General features: G+C 45.5%; 1 protein-coding gene across 5 annotated transcripts in view; it reads right to left on the bottom strand.

The window, feature by feature from the left end:
• The window catches only part of PLCB4 (phospholipase C beta 4), a 354,199-nt gene that overhangs the window by 258,622 nt on the left and 74,134 nt on the right, over positions 1-21,443 (bottom strand). For all 5 annotated transcript variants that reach the window (XM_080931463.1, XM_080931466.1, XM_080931462.1 and 2 more), the window contains exon 2: positions 12,430-12,497. The gene's annotated coding sequence lies outside the window, so the exon portion shown is untranslated. The remainder of the gene's footprint in view (positions 1-12,429; positions 12,498-21,443) is intronic.

Here is a 21,443-nt window from a genome sequence, read left to right as displayed (position 1 = left end):
ACAGAGAAGGGGCTGTTCCCAGCATCCCTGGCTATGTGCTGCTGATCAAGCAGGGTCAATGTCAAGGTACTGCTTAAGTACTCTGGTTTAACACTAAAGAGCAACCACACCTTCTCAGATTTACATTAGTGAACAGAACCCGCTCATAGTCCTCGCCACAAAGAAACACAGAAGTGTTTGCTAATACATCACTGAAGCTTTAAGGCTCAGACTTCATGCAGTATCTTAAATTGTCTGACTGAAAATACTCTACACCACTTGGCTTTACTGCCCTTAGGCAATTCTGAAGACAATGTCTCTTCATGTTCTGGACAAGCCACTTCCGAAGTATGAGCGCCGCTACCACTGATGAACCACAAAGCAATGTTAAGTGGTTTACAGATTAAGTGAGGAAAGCCCAGAAACCCCTGCAGAAAGTTGGACCCTAACTCTGATCTGGTGACATCGAATAGTTTCTAAAACCCTTCTGTCACTTTCCCTCCCTCCCTCCCTCTCAACTCTGGGTTTTAACACACGGCAGCAAGCAGCACGTGCTTCACACTGAATAGCCCCACCTGCTTTCACTCTGTCTTTAAGGTAAGGGTGCGTCCTACCTAAATACATTCATTTACGGTTCCTACACAGTGAGACACCTTCAGTGACAGCAGAGAGGAAACGTACTCAGAATGGCTGTCACGCGGGAAGTACTTAAAGGATCACTTTAGGGTATGACTGAAGCGGTGGAGAAGCAGCTTTGTCACTTGGGATCCTTCTGTGTCACTGAAGACAGAGACAGCTACTCCAGAGAGTTATCATAAAGACACAGAATGGAACAGAAGTTCAGTGTGAATGAGACCCACCAACAAACTACAGCTTTAAGTAGTACCTGGAGAGGAACTACCTTCTAACACAGCCCTCTGAACTGTGACCTGGATCACAAGGGGGGCTTCGTGGCTCTAGTGCATTTGCCAAGAAGGCCCTTGTCTGTTTTGTTCAATAAAATAATCCAACAAATAAAAAGTATGGTGACCTTCCTTCCAGGAAGGAAGAAATCAAAGTTTCTATCCTGAATTGCATATCGTAACTGCACTGCATTCCTTCCCATACTAAGATTTAAAACTGCTCTGGGCTAGGAAGAAGCTCGGTGGCAAGGACTTTCACAGCTCTCAGCGAGTTTAACGACCGGCCATTTTCGATGCCTAGCACAGCCGAAAAGGAGAAGGCCCTCCATCCCTTACCGGTTGACATTTTTGTGGATTCCATACCAAATATCCCCTCAGGCTCCTGTGTTCAGGGCCTGGCCTCCAACTGTGGGAGCAAGTAAGAGGTGACCAGGTCCTGAGGGGACTATCCACTCTGATGAGTTCACACATGCATAGGCTATTCACAGGAGGTGGGCCCAAGCTGGACCTTTGTCCCTAGCCTTACTCAGCATCCATTTCTTTGTTCTCTCCTTCCATCCATCAGCTGCCTGGCCACCATTATAGGAGAAGCCTCTTCCCCACATATGATATTCTGCTACTCCATAGTCCAAACACAAGGGTCTAACTAACTCTGAGCCCAGAGCTAAACAAGACTTCGTGCCTTCAGCTTTATTACCCTTCAGGAAATTTGTGTAGGCATTGGAAAGCTGACAGATTTGGATGTCAAATACATCTTTACAATCAGCCATAGATTTTTCCAAAGTGTTAACGTCTTATCTGATTCAGAGTATCCCAAGAACTGCTGTTTTCTTGAATTTTACCAAAGAAAATTTAAAGTCATTTTATGTGAAGATCTTTTTAAAAATCTGCTTGATACAAAACACACGTCAGTATCTCCTCTATTGTTTCCTTTGAATAATTTTTCCTTATCATTAACTTCTTTAAAATGCCTTTATTTGTGCTTATATCCTAATCTAACCACTTTAAATGAGGTGGTTACATTACCTCATATACACCTCATAAAACTCATGAGGAAAGTCACCTCAGATTAATGTTTTGGGCCTGGTTCACTCCACTACATTTAATGGGTATTTTGACTAAAATAACGAGGGACCGAAGGGCAGCATTGTGTGGTGACACGAACCAGGGACGTGACAGTTCAACCAAAGCCACTCTTTGTGGACTGGTCCTACAGGATAAGCAACTGAAACATTTAGTGCCATTAGTTAGTTATCAGCTTCCTGGAACCCAACTAGAGTCCCCTTAAAATAAAAAAAAAAAAGAAAAAAAAGAAAAAGAAAGAAAGAAGAAAAGTAAAAAAGAAGGAAAGAAAGAAGGAAGGAAGGAAAGAAAAAAAGGAAGGAAAGGAAGGAAGGAAAGGAAGGAAGGAAGGAAGGAAGGAAGGAAGGAAGGAAGGAAGAGAAAAGGCTAAGGACCCTGAAGCTGACATGAACAAAAATGGTTAACAATAAAATTAATGCTGATTGCAAATGTAACCTTCAAGATGCCCAGAGCCCAGTAATCCCTTAAAGACCAGATAATAAGGTCTGATTGCTTTTGAATGTCACACACGCCTGCAAGAAACAGCCCTGTAAATCTTCGACGCAATTTATGTATGAGGAGTCCAGAGTTAATTTCTACGGTCGAAGCCACTGTTTCCTCCACTCTCTTGTCTGTCGAATTAGCCCTTTATTTCCTGCATGACCCGTAGTCACAGGCAGAGTGAGTCAGGGAAGCAGAAGCTGCATGTGGACCTCTTCAACATTTGCGTATCACAACCTTTTGGGTCTCAGCTCCATCATGTAAGAATGGCATTACAAGTGCGTCATCAGCATCCTCTTGGGGTTGTTGGGAACCACGAACAGTGTATGGCTAATATAACCGCTGGTGTTAGCTTCCTGGATAATGACCATAGGTACCCTTTATAGGACTTCTTGAAAAATTACCTATGAGAGATGACTGGAGACACAAGAAGAAAAAAATCTGCCAAAAGAGTCTTCCTGATGGCTATCACAACTGTAAAAGGTTTTATAAGTATATTCCGACATTACAAAGTCTGTGTAACTGAAACAATTTAGCAGAGTAAGGCAAAGGAAAGTATCCTATGAGCAGAGTCTTCATTTATGGTTCTTGCTGCTAACTGGCTTAAAATATTCTCTCCTAACTGGGTGGTGGTGGTGCAAGCCTTTAATCCCAGCACTAGGGAGGCAGGGGGAGGGCGGCTCAGGAGAATCTGTGAGTTCGAGCCCAGCCTCGTCTACATACAGAGGGTGTTCTAGGACAGCTAGGGCTATACAAACAAAAATAACAACAATAATGTTCTCTCCTACTTTATGACTTAACATTGACATGGTCTTTCTTGGTCCTGTAGGGTCTGGAGCTCTAACTTGAATCCCAGCACAAGTTAGGTTACATTTATCCTCCACTTTGACCTTTTTCTTAGACCATGCAATCAACACATAAAGCCTAGGTAACACATAAAGACAACAGAAACTGCACAGAGTAAAACCTCTCCATCCCAGAACAGCCAGCACACAGCTATACCCAGCCACGCTACATCCTGTGCCCAAACCAAATCAACAGAGCCAGCTATCAACCCACAGCTGACCTTAGATATGCCCCGTGATCTACACAAGGCCTCAAGAACCACGCAGTTTATCCATAGATTTGACCAAGGCTACGTTTTCCCACAGCAATGATTAACTCCCAAATACTTTCACTTCCTGCTCATGAGCCTCTCCAGATTAACACTTATCACACTATGGTCTTTAGACACACTCCTTTCTTGAACTGATCACTGGACAAATATGGGATGGATCAGAGGAAAATGGGAAATGCTGTTCTCATTGCTAGACTCTGCATACACATGATACAATGCAGGACATATAGTAGTAATTAGTGACGAAACAGCCTAAGGTAAACTGGCCCAAGTGGACAGTGAGCATGGAAAAGAATCAAGATGGAAAGACAGAGGGTTAGGGAGGCCTGAGCTCTATACCACAGTATGAAGTCAAGGCATGTTTTCGCTCCAAATTTCCTTACCATAAACTTCCATCTTCTTCAAGCAACTCTTACTTTGTACTTGGCTACTGAGAACAACCAAAATCAGCCCTCATTCATCACAGAAATTGGGCTCCTTGGAATAAGCAATTAGGAATTAACACTTGACTTTACAGTTCTAGAGACTTCTTATCAGCCTCTTTTAGCCAACCTGACAATACATTTCTCCAACAGAAAAAAAGACGCTTTTGTCTAGACCTAACGAGTAGTCGGGCTGGTTTTTCTCTGTTCTCCAAAAGCAATGAGGAGCGCCTACCCACACGTCCCTTTGCTCGAGGGGCTGAGGCTAACTCCCATACTCATCCCTGGTGAGGAGCAGAGAGCTGCTCACAAAAAGGGGGAGGAGCTATCGATGGGTGAGCTCCACCCCTGCGCGTGCGCACTCAGCCCAGTATTGCTCATGCAGTGCAAAAGTGTCCCTGGGTTCCCAACTCTTCCTCTTGGCTCTTCTTTAAACCTCTAATTATGAAGAAACGTATGTGTTTGGATCTTTTTTCTTTTCCGCTCTCTGGGGATTCCAGAAATGGAATCGCTTTGCCAACATGGCCAGGAAAACAAATCATTTGTGTTGTGGCTGAGCCATACGGCTCGCTTCACGAACACCAGCAGAGCCCGCACAGCTTTGCTCGCACAAAGCCATTTGGGAGAAGATTTTTATGGCAACAGAAGAAATGTTTCTACTAAAACAACACCTACACTTTGCTGGAGATATTTTCAGGAGGTTTTTCCCGACTGTCGTTTAAGTCGTTCAAATATCTCGTTTAAAAGTCTGGCTTATGGTGAAGCCGGTGGGTCCCGTGGGAGGCTTTCTCGGTAAGTTACCGAATGGGAGATCTGGAACAAGTCACTTAACCTGGCAAGGCCTCGAGTCTGTGGTAGAAGCGAAACCTCAGCCCCTTCACGAGTCTGACAAGATGCAAGGAGACACAGTTAACACCTAGGTTATGTAACAGGAAGTCAAGGGAAGGATGGGAACTGGGAGGATTCGTGGCAAATTCAATGCTAAATTAACCTCAAGAGTCTTGGGGAATAAAGGTAGCATGCAGTCACTGTGGTCTAGTGAATAGGACCCTACTTCCGGACCAAAAGGTAATTCCCACGCTGCTTGGGTGAGGCTGACAGACGATTTAGCTCCTCTCCAGAGACAGGCCTCCACTGTCCCCCCATGCTTCCGCACCACCAACAGTTAATATCAGTGAACAAAGCCTAAATTTCAGCTCAACTTCTCCCTTAGCTCCATCCGTATCTGTCCGTCCCTCCACGGGCTGGGTATCTAGAGCACTCCAGAGTAGACCTCTATCCGATGACCTCTAGTTTAGAGCCCACAGCCCAGGAAACCCAAATTGAGACAGCACAGACACAGTGGTTGCTGAGGTGAAAGGACTGAGTCCCGCCAAGGTTAGGGGACATGTTGACTTGCACGACCCAGGAGTGGTGCTGCCATTCCCAATCACTTGATGGCATTTCCATCATGTGGACCAACAAACTATCTAAACAGTTGGATGCTGTCCTCGAGGTAGACTTCAAGAAGCAAATCAGCACGGGGGGGGGGGGATGTTGTAATACTAAAAAGGCATCCTCCAGGCTACCAGTGCAGTTCAAGGGTGGCTCGTTTGCCCTGGCTGCAGAAGCCAGCAAATGGGACAGAAGGGGAGAAGAATGGGTTTGATAGCAGGGTGTGGGGGCCATTAGAGCTCAGGGTTTGGAGTCACTTGATGACAACAGCACAGGCTTCTGAGACATGAGGATGGAAACCATGATGACATCGACAGAGCTATTCCTACAGGAACTGAGAGCAGGGAACAGAGGATACCCTGGCTCTTCCTCCAGACGGCCTTCAACCGGTGCTTACTCTGAAATCTACCCAAGTGCCAGAGGCCGGTGCAGCCTGGGAGCAGGGAAGAGTATGAAACAGACAGAGCCGATGAACAAAGCTGTACGTAGGCAGCCCAGGAACACAGCAGAAAGTAACCAGCAAGGAGCACTCTTGGGAATAAAACCCCACAATCTGAAGCATGAGGCTACCTGCAGCCGCTGGAATGACAAGTGGCCCGCATGCGGGAACAGGGTGATATGAGCGCTCACGCTCGCTGGCTCTTCAGGAGCACAGGGCTCGGTTACTGCTCAGCTCAAGACCCGAGGTCTAGACAGAAGAGGCTTCCAGGGATGGTGGCTCAGAGCTTTAAACCCAGCACGGGTGAGACAGCCTCAGATATGTTCAGCAAGCGAGACCCTGTCCTTGAACAACAACAAAACAAATAACATAGAAATAAAAAATAGGATCTGGATTACAGCTTAGTGGTGAGCTCTTGCCTAGCCTAAGGAAGGGTCTGGGACTATTCCTGCCTCCAAAAAATACATAAGAGCTGGAGACGGAATGCTGACTATTATTCTATTAAGTAAATTTAATTTTTAAAAATCTAATACTCCAAAAGTGTTTCTATCCTGCCCACACCCAAAAAAAAAGAAAAAATGCTGTTTATTTGATAGTGCTTAAATGGGTAGAATGTCATTACCCAAATTCTGTTTATTCAGCTCAAACTCTTGCTCTCAACACTGAGCGGAATTACCTGCTGACGTCCTAGTGCAGAAGGCTAGATCAACCTTTACCATTTCACATGCTACTCAACAAAGCAGGAGCGAGAACAGAGACTCTTCTTACAAGTCCTATGCTGACTTCTCCTCATGAAGCAGAGGGAGGGGCGGGAAAGGGGAAGGCAAGGAAAACAGAAAACAAAACTAGATTGCCAAAGGTGGGCAGCCATAGTTGAGCAAGCTTCAGTTTCCCAGAGACAGACACAGCACGGCTCCTCTCAGATCTTCCCGTTTTAAAAATCTCTTACATTAACAGACCCTGCGGAGGAGACAGGGTTTGTTCTTTCAACATAGACCAGGAACACAATTTAGGCCTTCCACCCTCCGACAAAACTTTTTTTGAGGTCATTAGAGCCGGTAATGGCTTGAGAGAGGATCTGGGGTTGAGACCCAGCTTTGCTTTTAGCTGCCTGTTTGGCATTACATAGGCCAACGATCTTCTCTGTGCCTGTTTTCTCATTTCCTTCTGACATGATGCAACCCCACGCCTTTCAGCCCCGAGTAGACTGATCCTACACAAAGACAACAAAAACCCTTTACAGACCCAGATCAACCGCCTCTTCCTTGACATGGCCCAGATGTCTATTTGCGAGACTGCTAACTAGAATTAAAAGTACAATCTGTGGCCATGGCTGTGAAAAAAGTTTGACCTCATTCCTTACTCAGTGGACTGTGAGCTCCCCCCAGCAATTCTTACACTGGGTCTAGGGTGGTCTGACTGCAGAACAAGCTCAATTCTTCTCCTTTCTGGGACCACACCCTCTGCCATGTCACCTTCGAGAGTCATCCTCTGATGTCACAGGCCACATCTGCCTTTGGCCAAGAGGATATTAGCAAACATGACATAAAGTAGTAATGGCTTTGCAAGCCCTCCTGCAGAAAGCTTGCCCCCTTTCCACTCTTGCTCCTGGGCCTAAGCAAACATGCCCCATTAAGTATGCCCAAGGATGAAGGACACACACTACAGAAATAAGTCACCTCAGTGATGACTTTGACCAGTAATGGCTAAAGCCATCCTAACTGACCAACGTAGACACATAGGCCAGCCCAGCTGAGGGCAGAATTGTTTGCCCAGTCCACAGGAGACCAGAGACACTGCTGTCAGCTGAAGTCAGCTAAGCCCAGATGAAGAACAGGTGAACCTCTAAACTTACAGGACGGGAACACTTTTGTTTGATTGCCAGCACCTGCGTGGAGACTCACAACAATCTATAATTCCAGTGTAAGGAGACTCAGCCCCTTCTGATCATGGCCACCAGGTAGGCACATGGTAAGCGTACATACAACATACATCCATGCACATAAAAGCACATGTAGTCGAAATAAACTAAGTAAGTCCAACTTGGTTTCTGGTTTTGCTTTTCCAAAGCAGGGTTTGCCCTGGCTTTTCTGGAACTTGTAGACCAGGATGGCCTCAAACTTGGGGATCTTCCTGCCTCTGCCTCCCGAATGCTGGTACGAAAGGCATGCACCATCACGCCCAGCTAATTTCTTAATTTTGCAAAGAGTTTTTTTTAATTTTATTTATATGTGGGGGGCCGGGGAGTCACAGGCCTTCAATCCACTGGGACTAGAGGCAGTTGTGTGCTGCCTACTGTGAGTTCCACAAACGGAACTTCAATTCTCTGCCAGGGCAGTATGCTACGAACTCTTAACCACCAATGTTGACCTTGTTACCTTCCCCTCAAGTTTTATGGTTGCTTGTTTATGCAGCTGACTGTGGCATTCATGACGGTACGTCCAGCCCAACTGTAAGGTTTATTTCTAGAACTAAAGTTTGGGGTGATGTCACCCTACACACTTCAAATTCATCAGTGCCTTCGAGGTGAAGAAACTGGCTGGACTTCATCTGGCTCCTATTTCACACAACTGGTTCTACCACAGACCTCCAAGTTCAAGCCCCATTCAAATTACGCCACCCCCCCCCCCAGTGTTACAGCCCAAGTCTAGGCTGAAATAGTCTATACAACCTCTTTGCTAGATAGACCTTGTATTTTATGTTCAGTTCCACCATAGCTAATGGGCCCTTTGAAACAAAAGTGACAAAAAACACCCAGCAAGCACTCAGACATCACCAAACTTGATGCTTATAATCCCGTATGATTAGAAATTAAGACCAAATGACCACGTCTCTAAAATCTGAAGGTGGTGCAATTACCTGCTCAAATAACCTCTACAATTTCGGTATTCCCATGTGTCTTTGCTGACCTAACCGGGACTCGCCATCTGTGTCATCCCCTCACCCCCTGAGTCCCACCCTATGTGCACGATGTATCTGCAACTACTTTCTGTTCCATCAAATGGTCCTGTAACTTCTGCTCCGAAACTCTCCAGAGCTTCGTCCCATGCGATGTGAACCTGAAATCCTGGTTCCATGCCCCTCTGAATCAGCAGGCCTGTCAAAGTTCATCCAGCACTGAGGCTCTCCTGCTGGCTGGGCCTAGGCAACACTAAACCCCGCATGCTCAGTAGCCACAAGGGGGCACCATAAAAGCTGGGAAATGGAAACATCCACTGTGCTTTTGACACCAAGACTTCAATTTCGGGTGCTTGAAATTAGCAGCAAGTTCAGAAATACAACCCCCCACACGAAGCGGGGCCTGTACAACATGGAGTTTCTTCTGCAAAGTCCCCAGGTCTTAGACGCATACAAATCTGAACACGAGCAAGACTCTTCTTCGTGTACTGGTTGAGACAGTATTTCTCCAAAGCTGCTACTGGGACCCTCAGACCACAGTGTGAGGCCCACCCAATATGAGTGACCTGCATTAATGGTTTCCTACTACAAAACACTGACCATTTGGTGCCACCTCCATCCTGAGAGGGGTCCAGGCTTACTGGGCTAACTGTGGGTGGCTCAGAGATGAACAAGGAATACTCAGTGGTGGGGGGTATGTGGCCAGGGGAAGAAAGGGACAGTTGGAAGGGGAATGAACATGTAAGATGGGTACAGAACTCAAATACGACAGACGTTTCGGTGGTGTCCTCTATCCTCTTCCTTGAACAACCCCAGGACCAGGTAAGAATTAACACTAAACAACAACCAAGGGCAGAGGGGGAAACCGATGGCAGAAAGGCTCCTGGTCCCTGCCTCAGACAGAGGAAGTGACCACTGTGAATTTAGAGAGAAGGAAGAGCCAGACTTTCTGAAACATTTTATTTTGTTCCGTTTCTAACTGTATGTGTGTGTGTGTGTGTGTCTGTGTGTGTGTAGACAGGCTTGCACAGTTCCAGTGCTGGCAGAGGCAGGACACTTCATGTCCCTTGGAAGAAGAATCACAGGCAGATGTGACCCACGCAGGACTGCACCCAGGTCCTCCAGCGGAGCACTGTGTGCTCTGCTGAGCTGCTACCTTTCAGTGCTAAACCCACATCTTAAAAAATTAGGTCACTTATCAAAAACCCAAAAGACATTCAAGAACAAAAACAAAAAACAGGATATGGCCATATATTTTCCTAACCAGGAAAAATATACTCTTTTTACTTTCTGGAGAGAAATATTTTAAAGCATTTGTTGTTCCCAGACTCCTGATATGTCATGAAGAACACACAAAGAAAGACTTTCAGAGCCCAGTGACTCGGATTGTCTGCCTCCTATTGCTACGATCACTAAAGAAATACATATACTACCACCCTGGACACAGAAGTCCAGACTCTAAAGAAGGAAGCTGCCATCTTTAAACAGGGAGACGAAAATAAGTGCAGACACAAGGCGTCTGATAGGCGAAAGGCCAGATGCTGGCAGGGAAAGCTGGGACAGGTGCTGTCTACTTCCAGACCCTACAGACGGCACACACTTCAGCGAGGAACGCCTGGCTGTGCAGCCCTGCAACCCTGTTCTCCGGGACCGAACCACCCTCTGCAGCAGCTCATGCCCAGGCACTGTATCTGAAAACAAGGTTCTGCACAGGATTTTTACCACATAGGAAGATCCAAGACATCTCAGAATCGGTTTAACCCTTAAAATCTAAAATTAAGAAAAGGCATTTTCAACCACGGTTTCATTATTCTTCCATACCCATAGAGACACCCTGCCCTACTGTGAGCTCACATGTCTGTATTTGTGTGCATGTGTGTGTGTGTCTTACTTCCTTTCCATCTGAAATCCTTTCTTAAAACTTCATGTAAAAGTCTAAGCCAACACAACTGGCCACTAGTTATGTCAGGAATGAGACAGCCGCATACTCTGTGACTGACACTCCCTTTTGTGACAGGCCTTCAGTGCAGTGGCCCTGCTACTCCAGGGAAATTCTATCCTTTGGAAATGTTCCAAAATTCATTTCTGCCCTCCCACAGCCTGATTTTCTGCATGCATTCTTTCAAAAACCATCTCCATCCCCTGGGAAGAAAGAAAACCGATACCAAATTTAAACAAAGGCGGCCTGCTGAAGGCCTCTCACGCAAAGCTTTGCAAATAAGAGTGATTTCTTGACTTTGTTCTCTCTTTTCTCTCCACAAAGTTAAATCCCTCACGGTTGCTCATTCTTTTCATTTATAAACGTGTCTCCAGGTAGAAAGACCCACATCCCTGCAACAGAAGGAAGCCCAGCCAGCTGCTGCCCAACACAGGAACCACAGCGACTAGAACTCCCACAATGCACAGCTGCATCCGCCCCAGCTTCTTGCCAATGATGTTCCTTAATTGGCCATGAATAAGTTACGGTCAGCCCCAGCCATTTCTGCACCCTGGATAGCATAATCTCCTAAGGCATCGGCTACAAGCTTAAAGTCCAAATTTTGAAAGAGCATCCAATTAATAATCATCATAATAATGATGAAAGAGATGCCAAACTGCTGTGTGGATTCTACCGTTCACAGTGGAAGCTCAGCTAAATGAGCCAAACTGCTCCCCTGCTGCCCACCCAGTCGTTTCTAGTCCCATTTTTGTTTTACATTTGTTTTCTTTTGAGACACCATCATCATATATCTCATGCTGGCTCAGATCTAACATTTTGGGTTTTGTTTATTTGTTTTGTCTTAAATCATAGTCTCTCATAGCCCAGACTGTCCTCAAATCTGCTGCGCAGTTGAGGGTGACCTTAACCTTCTAATCCTCCTCTCCCTACCCCATAAGCACTGGGGTTACAGGTATGCACCGCCATACCTCTTCTCCTCTGGCATTTCTTAAATGGTCTGTTTAGTAAGGAAACTTTCGGAAACTCCACAGAACCAAAGGCTGTGATTTCAAACTTCAGAATCCATGCACTAACCAACACTGACTGAGCAAAGACATTCTCAGAATGTAAAGGTAATTGTAAAGGCACTCTCTGAACATAAAGATAATCGCCGACAAGTGGCTGCAAGGAAATCCCAGGTCCAATCAAAACGACATCGCTAAAGGATTATGTTGCAACTGGGGGCAAATGTTTCCTGCTCGCTTGGCCCACACTTCTTGCCACGGTGATGACAGTGACATGAACCTCCCTTCCTCTCATGGATATTCACCCTGGAGAAAGCTGACAGCCAGCAGATGATATAGGAGTCTGGTCCGGATACCAGCAGATCCTAAAGGTAGGATCATAAATCTCTAGGGTTGTAATTCTAACACAGGAAAGTGAAACAAGACCCCCACATGGCTAAAATTTTAAGGGGGTTTGGTCATCAATCTAATGATAGGGTAAATAAATTAACTCAGTAAATGAAAGACTGTGCAAAGGCCCCATGACTGGCATGGCTGAGTAGCACCATTTGGAAGGGATAGCCAGCAGCGGATGAACAAAGTGGGTAGTATCAGATGAAGTCACAGGCTGCAAGGAAGGGACCATGTCAGCCCGTAAGACCCTTGTTGGGCTCTGGCTTACATTCTGAAAGAGGCAGGAAGACTCTGCAGCTTCATAGCAGGACAGTATGAGACATATTTTTAAAGACTCACCCAGGCTGCTTTGTCGAGAATCCTCTGCAGACGGTTGACAGCACACGGAGAAACCAGCCAGCAGGCTCCTATAGAATCCAGATAAAGAAAACCAGGGGTTAGACTAGAAGGCAATCTAAACTGGCCACCTTTGGGACCCATGTTCAGTGTCAAATAGAACCATATACTGCTGAGCTGGATATGCATTTGTGTGTGTGTGTGTGTGTGTGTGTGTGTGTGTGTGTGTGTGTGTTTCAGTTGTGGTTTTCTGCTAACCACTGCTTCAGTTTCTGTCTCAGGCATCACCCAAGAGTCTCTATTTAAAGCCTGGTCCTCAGCTTGGTACTAAGGGAAATAGTGAAGAAAAGTGAAAGGAAGTTAAGAGACTGAGGATGCGCCACCAAAGGGGATATGTGATGTTGCTGGTTCCTCTACTTCCCAGATGCTACAAGACAACAGCTTCTCACCAAACACTCCTGGTCTTGACTTTTTGACTAACCAAAACAAAGGCAAGGGGACTGAGTGACCATGGGACTAAACTGAGGACACTAACCCCAATCAAAACTCTCCTTCTTCTAAATTGTATGTGTTCTTGGGGATTTGTCTAGTGATGGGAAGCTGACTAATGACATGCTCAGCGAAGCTCCAAATTTGTGTTCACTGGGCCATAAGTCCTGTCTGGTTATACAGCAATGTATGCCTCCTCCCTCTGTCTCTCAACAAACCCACAGTCAACCTGGGCACTGGTGACCATAGGCACATTTCTCTGTCTTCCCACTGAGAATCCAAACATTTTCATATTCCTGCTTTCAATCTATCCGCTCCCCCTGCCTGACTGCAATTCCAGAACTTGGCTCTTAAGCTCTAGGAGATGTGATCTAGTTATGGGGCAAATCGGGGTTCTTACTCTCATTAATAAAATAAGAATGAACTCAAAAAAGAAACCTGGAGACTTTCATACTAGAGTTAAAGAAGAAAAACAGCCCCAGGCAGCTATAAACCTCAGGAGGCACCTGGAAGAGAAAAATGGAGGAGAGAAAGAGAGAAGGAGGCCATGCTCTTTGAGCCACACCAGTATGGCGGTCAGACACGTGGCAAACAAGCTATGAGCAGGACTCAGGAACGGAGAACGGACTGAGGTTCAAGGAACCAGTGGAAGTGTGTTTAGGCCATCAGGAAGAAAACGAGAAGAAAGAGAAAAACCTGCTGCTCCTCCCAAAGCTCCCAGGTTAATGTGAACACCAAGGTCAGCTGGTACAATAACTCCTATGCTAGGGGATCCAACATCCTGCCTTCATGGGTGTTGGGTGTATGCACATACACAAATGCACACACACACACACACACACATGCACACACTCACAAATACACACAAGAACACAGACATTCAAGGCATTTGTGCACACACACACACACATACACACACACACACACACACACACATATATATATGCATTCAGACAGACACACACACACATATAAATTAAATAAAATAAAAAGTCACATACAATGATGACACTATATTTAGAGCATTGCTACAAGATGATACACTATGTTTCCAACTAAACATCCAATGATTTCTTTTACACACTCTTTTCAGTTTGCTTACATATCTCTAATAGTTCTAGAGTGTGTATAAGTCATACTATTCTAAGTGACAATAAGTGACTGGGTTACCATTCTATCTTTGGCCTCAGGTCCAGGCCCTTCTCCAAAGGCTACCCAGCTATGGGCTACATCATGTGTTTGACTCCATCTCGAAACCTTCAGGCAATCCACCAGCCCCATCCTCGCCAAACTCCTGCCTTGTCTGCAGTCCTTCAAAACCCAACGCATGGACTTCCTGTCACTCGACAACCTCTTCGCCTTTTCCTGACAGCGGGTGTGGGATGCGGGGCTGCTTCAGTGTCCCCAGTCGCTACATTTGCCTGGTGCTCTGGCAGGGGTGGTTTTGCCAGCTGCAGAGACTTTCTGTGAATGTGAGATGTTTGGAATTCTGGGGACTTTTTACAGGGTACGTAAATGCCGCGGCCCCGAGAGTGGGGTGGGTTGTGGTTGGTCGCTATTGTTCAAGGCTTGTTAAGTCGTCGGGCACAAATTAAAAACAAGAAGAAATTAGACATTCTAGTGGGGAAGATCAAACTTACTCCAAGGAACTCATGCCACTAAGAAACAGGAGGTTATGTGAGGATAATGCCCGCTCCCTTCCACCCCCTGACTTTATCCAGGAATCTCTTTCCTTTCTTCTCTGTTCCACCCCTCACCCCTTTTTTCTCTTATCTAGTGTTAGGAGGTTGAAAGGGTAGGAGAAAAAAAAAAGATGGAGAAGGGTGGAAGAAAAGAACCCAAAAAGTAGCCAAAGCCCAGCTACACTTAGACCTACTCTCACTTAGATACACACACACTATATGCTAATACTTTTTACTTCGTATGATAATTACTTGTTTAGACTTCTATTTTCCCAACAGATTGTGGTTTCCTTAAAAGCACAAATCAAGTGCTGTTCATTACTGAGTCCGCCGTGATTAACAAAGTACCCGCACTAAAGGGTTCCTGTAGAATGAGCCCTTTTCTATTGCTGAAGAGCCTTTTCTGGGTGCTTGAAATGTCTTTCACAGCAGCTTCTAAAAACTCTCAGAGAGGGGATTATAACTCACTAGATGGACAGGATACTTCAAGAACTACAGAGAACGATGCATACTTATCTAAAATTAGAATATACAAGATAAATCTGAAATGTCTAAATGGACAGATCAGTTTTCCCCTTCTGTGTCCCTGCATTGTATATTTTCCATCTTATACGGTTAAGTACATTATAATTAGCTCAATGGATAGTCATCATAAGGTAGAATTTCTAATTTTTAATCTGCTGCTCACACAGGGCTTCCCATAGAGCAGAAAGGAAAGCATTCTAATTACAACTTATGGTCACCTGTTCGAAATATCTTTTGCGATGCGTATGCCTTCTTATGGTAAGACATCCTAGATGCTGGGTATCCTTGGATCTCAAGATAGCTTATGTCTCTTGTTGTTCCATTTCACCTAAGTCTTTAGGAAGCAAAGGATCCCAAAATGGTGCCTCAGTAAGGGTCTCAACAGGAAGATGGCAACTCCAGAACACAACTGAGGGGAGTTTGTACAGGGTGATTTACCAGGTATGGCAGAGCACAGGAAGCCAATCAGGGATCATGACATAACTTAGGGCTGAAGGAGAAGAGAGAAGTATAGGAACCCACAAAACAGAGCTGTATCCGAAAGCCACATGACAGATTCTGTAGCTTCCAGATGTATTGTCAGCTGTCAGTATGATGGTGAGAAATTGAAGAAGCCCCCTAACCTAACAACCCTCTCTTCATTAATCCCCTCTAAGACCTGCAGTCTATGGATGCTGGCACCCACCTAAGGCATTGGAGAGAAAAGCTCTGGAGGCTCAGATGAGTAGCATCTTCTATGGGAAGTCTCACACTTCCTTCCTGGTCAGTCTCTTCCCTTGGAAGAGCACTGGGCATATGAGGGTAATAAAGCCCGGCCCGGGTGCTTAGCGCATGGGAACAGCAGAAGTCTGGCAGCTTAGCTCTATTCTTTTCCTGAGTGTGCATGCAGAAGCCGCTAGTGACCCACCCACATCCCTCTACCTCCCCAGTGACTCAGTTTCCCTATGTGGAAGAGGTGTTATTCTAGGAGCCCGCATTCTCCTGTCAGTATATCTTTCAGCTACAGATACAAGGAGGAAAGCTTTTAAATGTCCTTAGACCACAGAGGCTGGTAAAAAGCCTGGCTCTAATGCCTCATGGGGCCTCACAAAGGAGGCCGACTGCCCGCCTTGGGTCAGCTAATTAGCCCTTTACAAGGTAGCCTTTCCTTTCTTTTCCTAATGCTTCTGACCCCTAGAGGCAGACACAAGACCCCCCCCCCCCCCCAGTACTATTTATACTCTCAAGTTAAGCTCAAACCAGTTTTAGAAGACACCGACCTAAGGTACTCCCTACAGTGTTTACTCCGAAGTGAGGAAAAACATGTTCAACTTAGAATCAGCAAGTCAGGCTTCCGAACAGCTGCTTGGCTCTGACCTCACTCTGATGGTCTCTGATGGTCAGCAGAGATGCCAGCCCAGGGCTCAGAGGTCGCAACTGTCCTGTGCAGTCCGATAATGAGACAGTCTCTCCGTTCCTGCCTACCTTCCAAGTTTACTAAGGTGTATTAGAGAAACAGAAATGCCGAGGCTCAAATACAAGCTGTCATAAAACTCCATTCTCTGCAGTAATCTCTAAAACATGAGTAATTCGGAGAGAGGTGGGAAGAGGGAAGAGAGGGAGTAAGCGAATGTGCAGGGAAATTGACTTTCGGTTCACACTAGGATAAGTATTAGAAATTAGAATTTTGCCTGTCTACCAAATGGCAATAGCATGGGGTTTCCAACCAAATTTCCTAGATTTGACAACAGAAAAAAATTAATTTTCACTTATAAATCTCCCATAAGCATCTCTTGACAACCCTTTGGTTGTCTCTGGCTGGAGATAAACTCAGGGTCTAGCCTGTAGCAAACAAGTACTCTGTCAGTGGAATACAACACTGGCACTGTTGTCAGGTCTCAACCCACTTTAGCTTGGGTTTGGTTTGGGTAAAGTTTTCTGGTATCTGGAAGACTCCAGCCCAGATCCTCCGTCTCCCGATAGCCTTGGCCCTGATAGTTTGATAGGTGTTCACAGATCAAAGAAATGGGAGGCTTAGGCTTATCTGCATCGTTCGAACAGTATCTTCCTATGCCAGCATTAAATGTTTAAATGAAACAGGATAGAGTAACCTCAAATTCTGTATTTAAACTCTGGTCTTGGGTGTTACTATGCTTTACACAGTGCATTGTTCTAGAGCAACACCTACCTACTCCTGGCTACATTGCTGGATCCTAAGCATCCTGAAACGGATTCTTAAGAGGGGAGGCTTAGGTGTTGGCCGTACAGTGGCAAACAATGACATCCTTCATTTTCAGCTCTTGCGCTTAATACTGGAGAGCGGTCATTCTTGAGCAAGACTGGTGGTCAAAACCTCTCAGTACTGCTTCAGGTGAACAGAAAGCACACATGGATGCTGGGAGGATACTGGGTAACGGGCAGAAATGACTAGGAGAGACCCCAAAGTCCCTTCACTTGTCACTCAGCCGGCTCACTTACAACAAAAGCGCCACGCGGAAGTACATGGGAAGTCAGAAAATAACAAGGAGCATTCTGGAAGTTCTTCAGGGGCTGTGGGGGCTCTTCCTCCTGGTCCTGGTAAGCAAGAGGCTGGGGGAGTTGGAAAACAGGCAAGACAGCAAGGGAACCAGTTCTAAATTTGTTCTGTATAGGCACACTATCTGAGAAATGGTTTCCTCCCAGCTTCCTCCAACATGGAGGATTTTCAGCTGTTTCTCTGTGATAGTTGGAGGGGGGAAGGGGGAGGTAACACAAGGTCATGTGCTAAAAAGTTATACACTATCACAATTATACATTTGAACAAAGTACAAGGGCTAATTTTTTGTCACAAAATCGCTGAAATCACTAAATCGCCAAGACAGGAAATATTGAATCTCGTTGGAAATGTTAACACGAGTAACTTCGATCTAGATCTTGATGGTGGTTCTTAGAGTTGGGTATGTAACAGGATTACCTGGGAACCTTGAAATTTCCAAGTCTCGGGATATACACACCCAAGACGTAACATCTTCTTAACTGAGCAACAGCAACAGGATGATTAGTGGAGCTACTCCGGTGACACACGGAAAACTAACCTGTATTAAGCTAAATTAATGCTAACGAGGCTTAGGGCACAGGACAGTGCCTTGACCTCTTTGCCCATTTGCTCATCTTTAGCACACAGCTTTGTCCTCACCCCTTGTTTATCTGCAGCTGCTGCTTTAAGCCACCCCCAAATGGATACCTACAAAGGAGACAGGTAAGACTATCAAGTGCAGAACATTAAAACCAAGAACATCATGGAGAACGGTGCCCGTGGGGTCTTTATAGGAATGACTCCCCCCCCCCCAAAGGAAGCTGCCTGACACCGTGGGCTACACAATGCCATTAGCTCAGCTCTGGCCCCTTTCCAGGCATGGTGTCACTCATCCATCCATCCACTCACTGATTTTTTGCTAGCCATGCATCTTGGTCCTGTATCACTCTGAACTTACAAGTTTGGAGGAACATCAGAACCCAAGTAATCACGGCAAGCAGGAAGTAGGGAAGCAGTGACAAACCCATCACATGGAGGAAGCCACTGCCTGTGGGGGGAAGGAGAGGGACTCTAGAGTGTAGCTAAGGCATATGCTAAGACCTGTGAGAACAGAAATGTGACCTCGGAAAGCTGAAATCAGGAAGAGAGAAGGGCTGCCCGAGGTCAGACACCATGCAGGTCAGGAGCAGGAAGGAGTGCGGGCCTGCCTTCCCCTAGGGCTGGGCTTCCCAAAGCTACCGACAGTTAGGACAGTACCAGACTGTCCTTAGCATGTGTTCAGCAGTATTCTGTGTCTCTTCCTGGACAAAAGCAGCAACTTGTTTTATTTGGGGTGTGTTTACCTGTTTTACAGTCAGTACAGTATGACACAGTAGCATCCTCATATTGCCAAAAACGACCCCAGATATCACAAGTGGTCTCACTGGAGAGCCACTTCCTAAGAGTCCTACTTGGCAATCTCCTTGGGGAAGAACACCTACTCCAGGGTGCCTTAAGCCTGGGATGAGCTTCTAAGTCAGTGGGGATGTGTTGAGAACAATGGAAGTTTAGAGGTTTCATTTGGTTCAACGAATATTCAGGAAGAATCCAGAAGCCTCAGAATGACCAGAGGGCCTATGGTGAAAAGAGCACAGGAAGCAGCTAGAACTATGCAGACAAAGCGAATCCAGGGAAGCCCAGGGAGAGTGGAGTGTGGCCCTGCAAATATGGCTCAGAATGCTAAGGGTATAAGGTGTGGGGATAGGTCTCTGAAAACTGCCTTATGATGCTCAGGACTTCAAACAAATGCAAGGTACTTTAACTTTAAAAAAAATAAATAAAACTATGAGTCACTCATTCTATCTTTCTGCATTTTTGTAAGGCAACAGACACACAGCTGAATACAGCAGACACACAGACCCTTAAAGCCGCATGTCTGTGTTAAAGTCCTTGTTAACTTCACTTACAACGGGAAGAGACTCCAGCACTCTTCCACTGCCACTAAGCATGCACCTCTGTGACTGTAGGCAAGGGTCCTGTGGTTAGTCCCTTAGCGCCAACTCTTCCCAACTTTGTACTTTAGTGTTCTCTGCTTTTGGTTGTGATGCTTAAAATGGCCAATAGGCCTGGTGCTGAACTTCCTCCCAGTGCCTATAATGTGCAGGGAGTCTGCAAGATGCCTTATGGAGAAAGCACGGGGGATAAAATGCCCTAGGGAGAAGCATGACTCATAGAGCTGTGGTTTTTCTCATGGCCAATGACACTGGACAGAATATAAAGGAATTTTGGCATTGTTTTTTATTAATTTGGAGATCTTTCAGTATTTGGAGGGGCTGTAATATAATTTGGTGACCATGTAAATAGTAATCACTTAGTCAAGGGTGAACACCCTGAGGACAGAGGTCACTTGATTCGGTCACGAATACAGTCACAGTAGCACACCCTGGGTGAGGCAAAGTGCTGCATGGGTGTTTTCAGTACAGTGTGAAGAAGAGGACACCACCCAATTGTGACTGCAACTCAACAGCTGGGACCGTATTTTGGGTCATCTGTAACTTCATGGGAATTTCGATTATTTTTACCTCATGTTAAAGTTGTTGCGCATACTTGCACATTGCAAAAATGCAAAAAAAAATAGTAATGTTATTCCATTTCTTACAGAAATGTATATCTGTACACTGTCGCAGCACAAATTTATTTAGTATTTCAATAACCATATTTCAATATAATGGCTTTCTTTGTGGATCTGGTTTGTTTTGTTATTTAAATCAGGCATGAGAGAGCACACCTACAGTCACAGTGTTTGAGACGCTGAAGCAGGAGGATTGCAAATTCAGGACTAGCCTGGGCTACACAGCAAGGACTTTTTGTCAAACTGTTAAAAAAAAAGGGGGGAGGGGGAGAGAGAGAGAGGGAGAGAGAGAGAGAGGGAGAGTGTGTGTGTGTGTGAGAGAGAGAGAGAGAGAGAGAGAGAGAGAGTGAGTGTGTGTGAGAGAGAGAGAGAGGAAGAGAGAGAGAGAGAGAGAGAGAGAGAGGGAGAGAGAGGGAGAGAGAGAGTGTGTGTGTGTGTGTGAGAGAGAGAGAGAGAGTGAGTGTGTGTGTGTGTGTGTGTGTGTGTGTGTGTGTGAGAGAGAGAGAGAGAGAGAGAGAGAGAGAGAGAGAGAGCGCATTGGGTAAAGGCACTTGCCTCCAAGCCTTATCCCCATGGCATGTATGGCAGAAGAAGAGAAATGACTCTTACAAGCTGACCTCTGACCTCCACACACTGACCATGGTGCACACATGTGCACACCTACACATACACACACACATTTATTTAAATTTTTTAAAGAAAATCAAAGGCAAAACAAAGAGTTCTTTAGACTCTACCAGACTATCAAAGGCATCTACTCAAATCTGAAGCAATCCTCTTGTTCTGTGGAAAATGAGCAAGAGAAAAGAAGGAAAAGGGCTACCTAGACCCCACCACCAATGAGAAGTGGGCCCAGGCATGAAGGTTCCTGATACTCAACACGGGCTCTATGCGCTTCCCATCTACTGAGTCATAAGAAAAATGCAAAGAGCACCTCACTCCCCAAGCATGGCCAAGACATGGGGACGTATGAGCCCGAACATTTAACATAGAATCTGAGCTTTATAAACATGGGCAGAAGACAAAGACAGAAAAAAAAATTATATGTGTGTATGTGTGTGTGTGTGTGTGTGTGTATGTCTCATCTTTACTAATGAAAAGCAGCAGTGATAACAATTAAATTTAAATATTCATTGAGCCTTAGTATGTATCAGGTACTTTTCTAGGCAGTTTGTCCACAAAACAGCTTGTAAGAACAATGTGACCCTAATTTCCA

The sequence above is a fragment of the Micromys minutus genome, assembly GCF_963924665.1.
Source record: "Micromys minutus genome assembly, chromosome: 17".
Lineage (NCBI taxonomy): Eukaryota > Metazoa > Chordata > Mammalia > Rodentia > Muridae > Micromys > Micromys minutus.
This window is presented reverse-complemented; position numbering and strand designations above follow the sequence as displayed.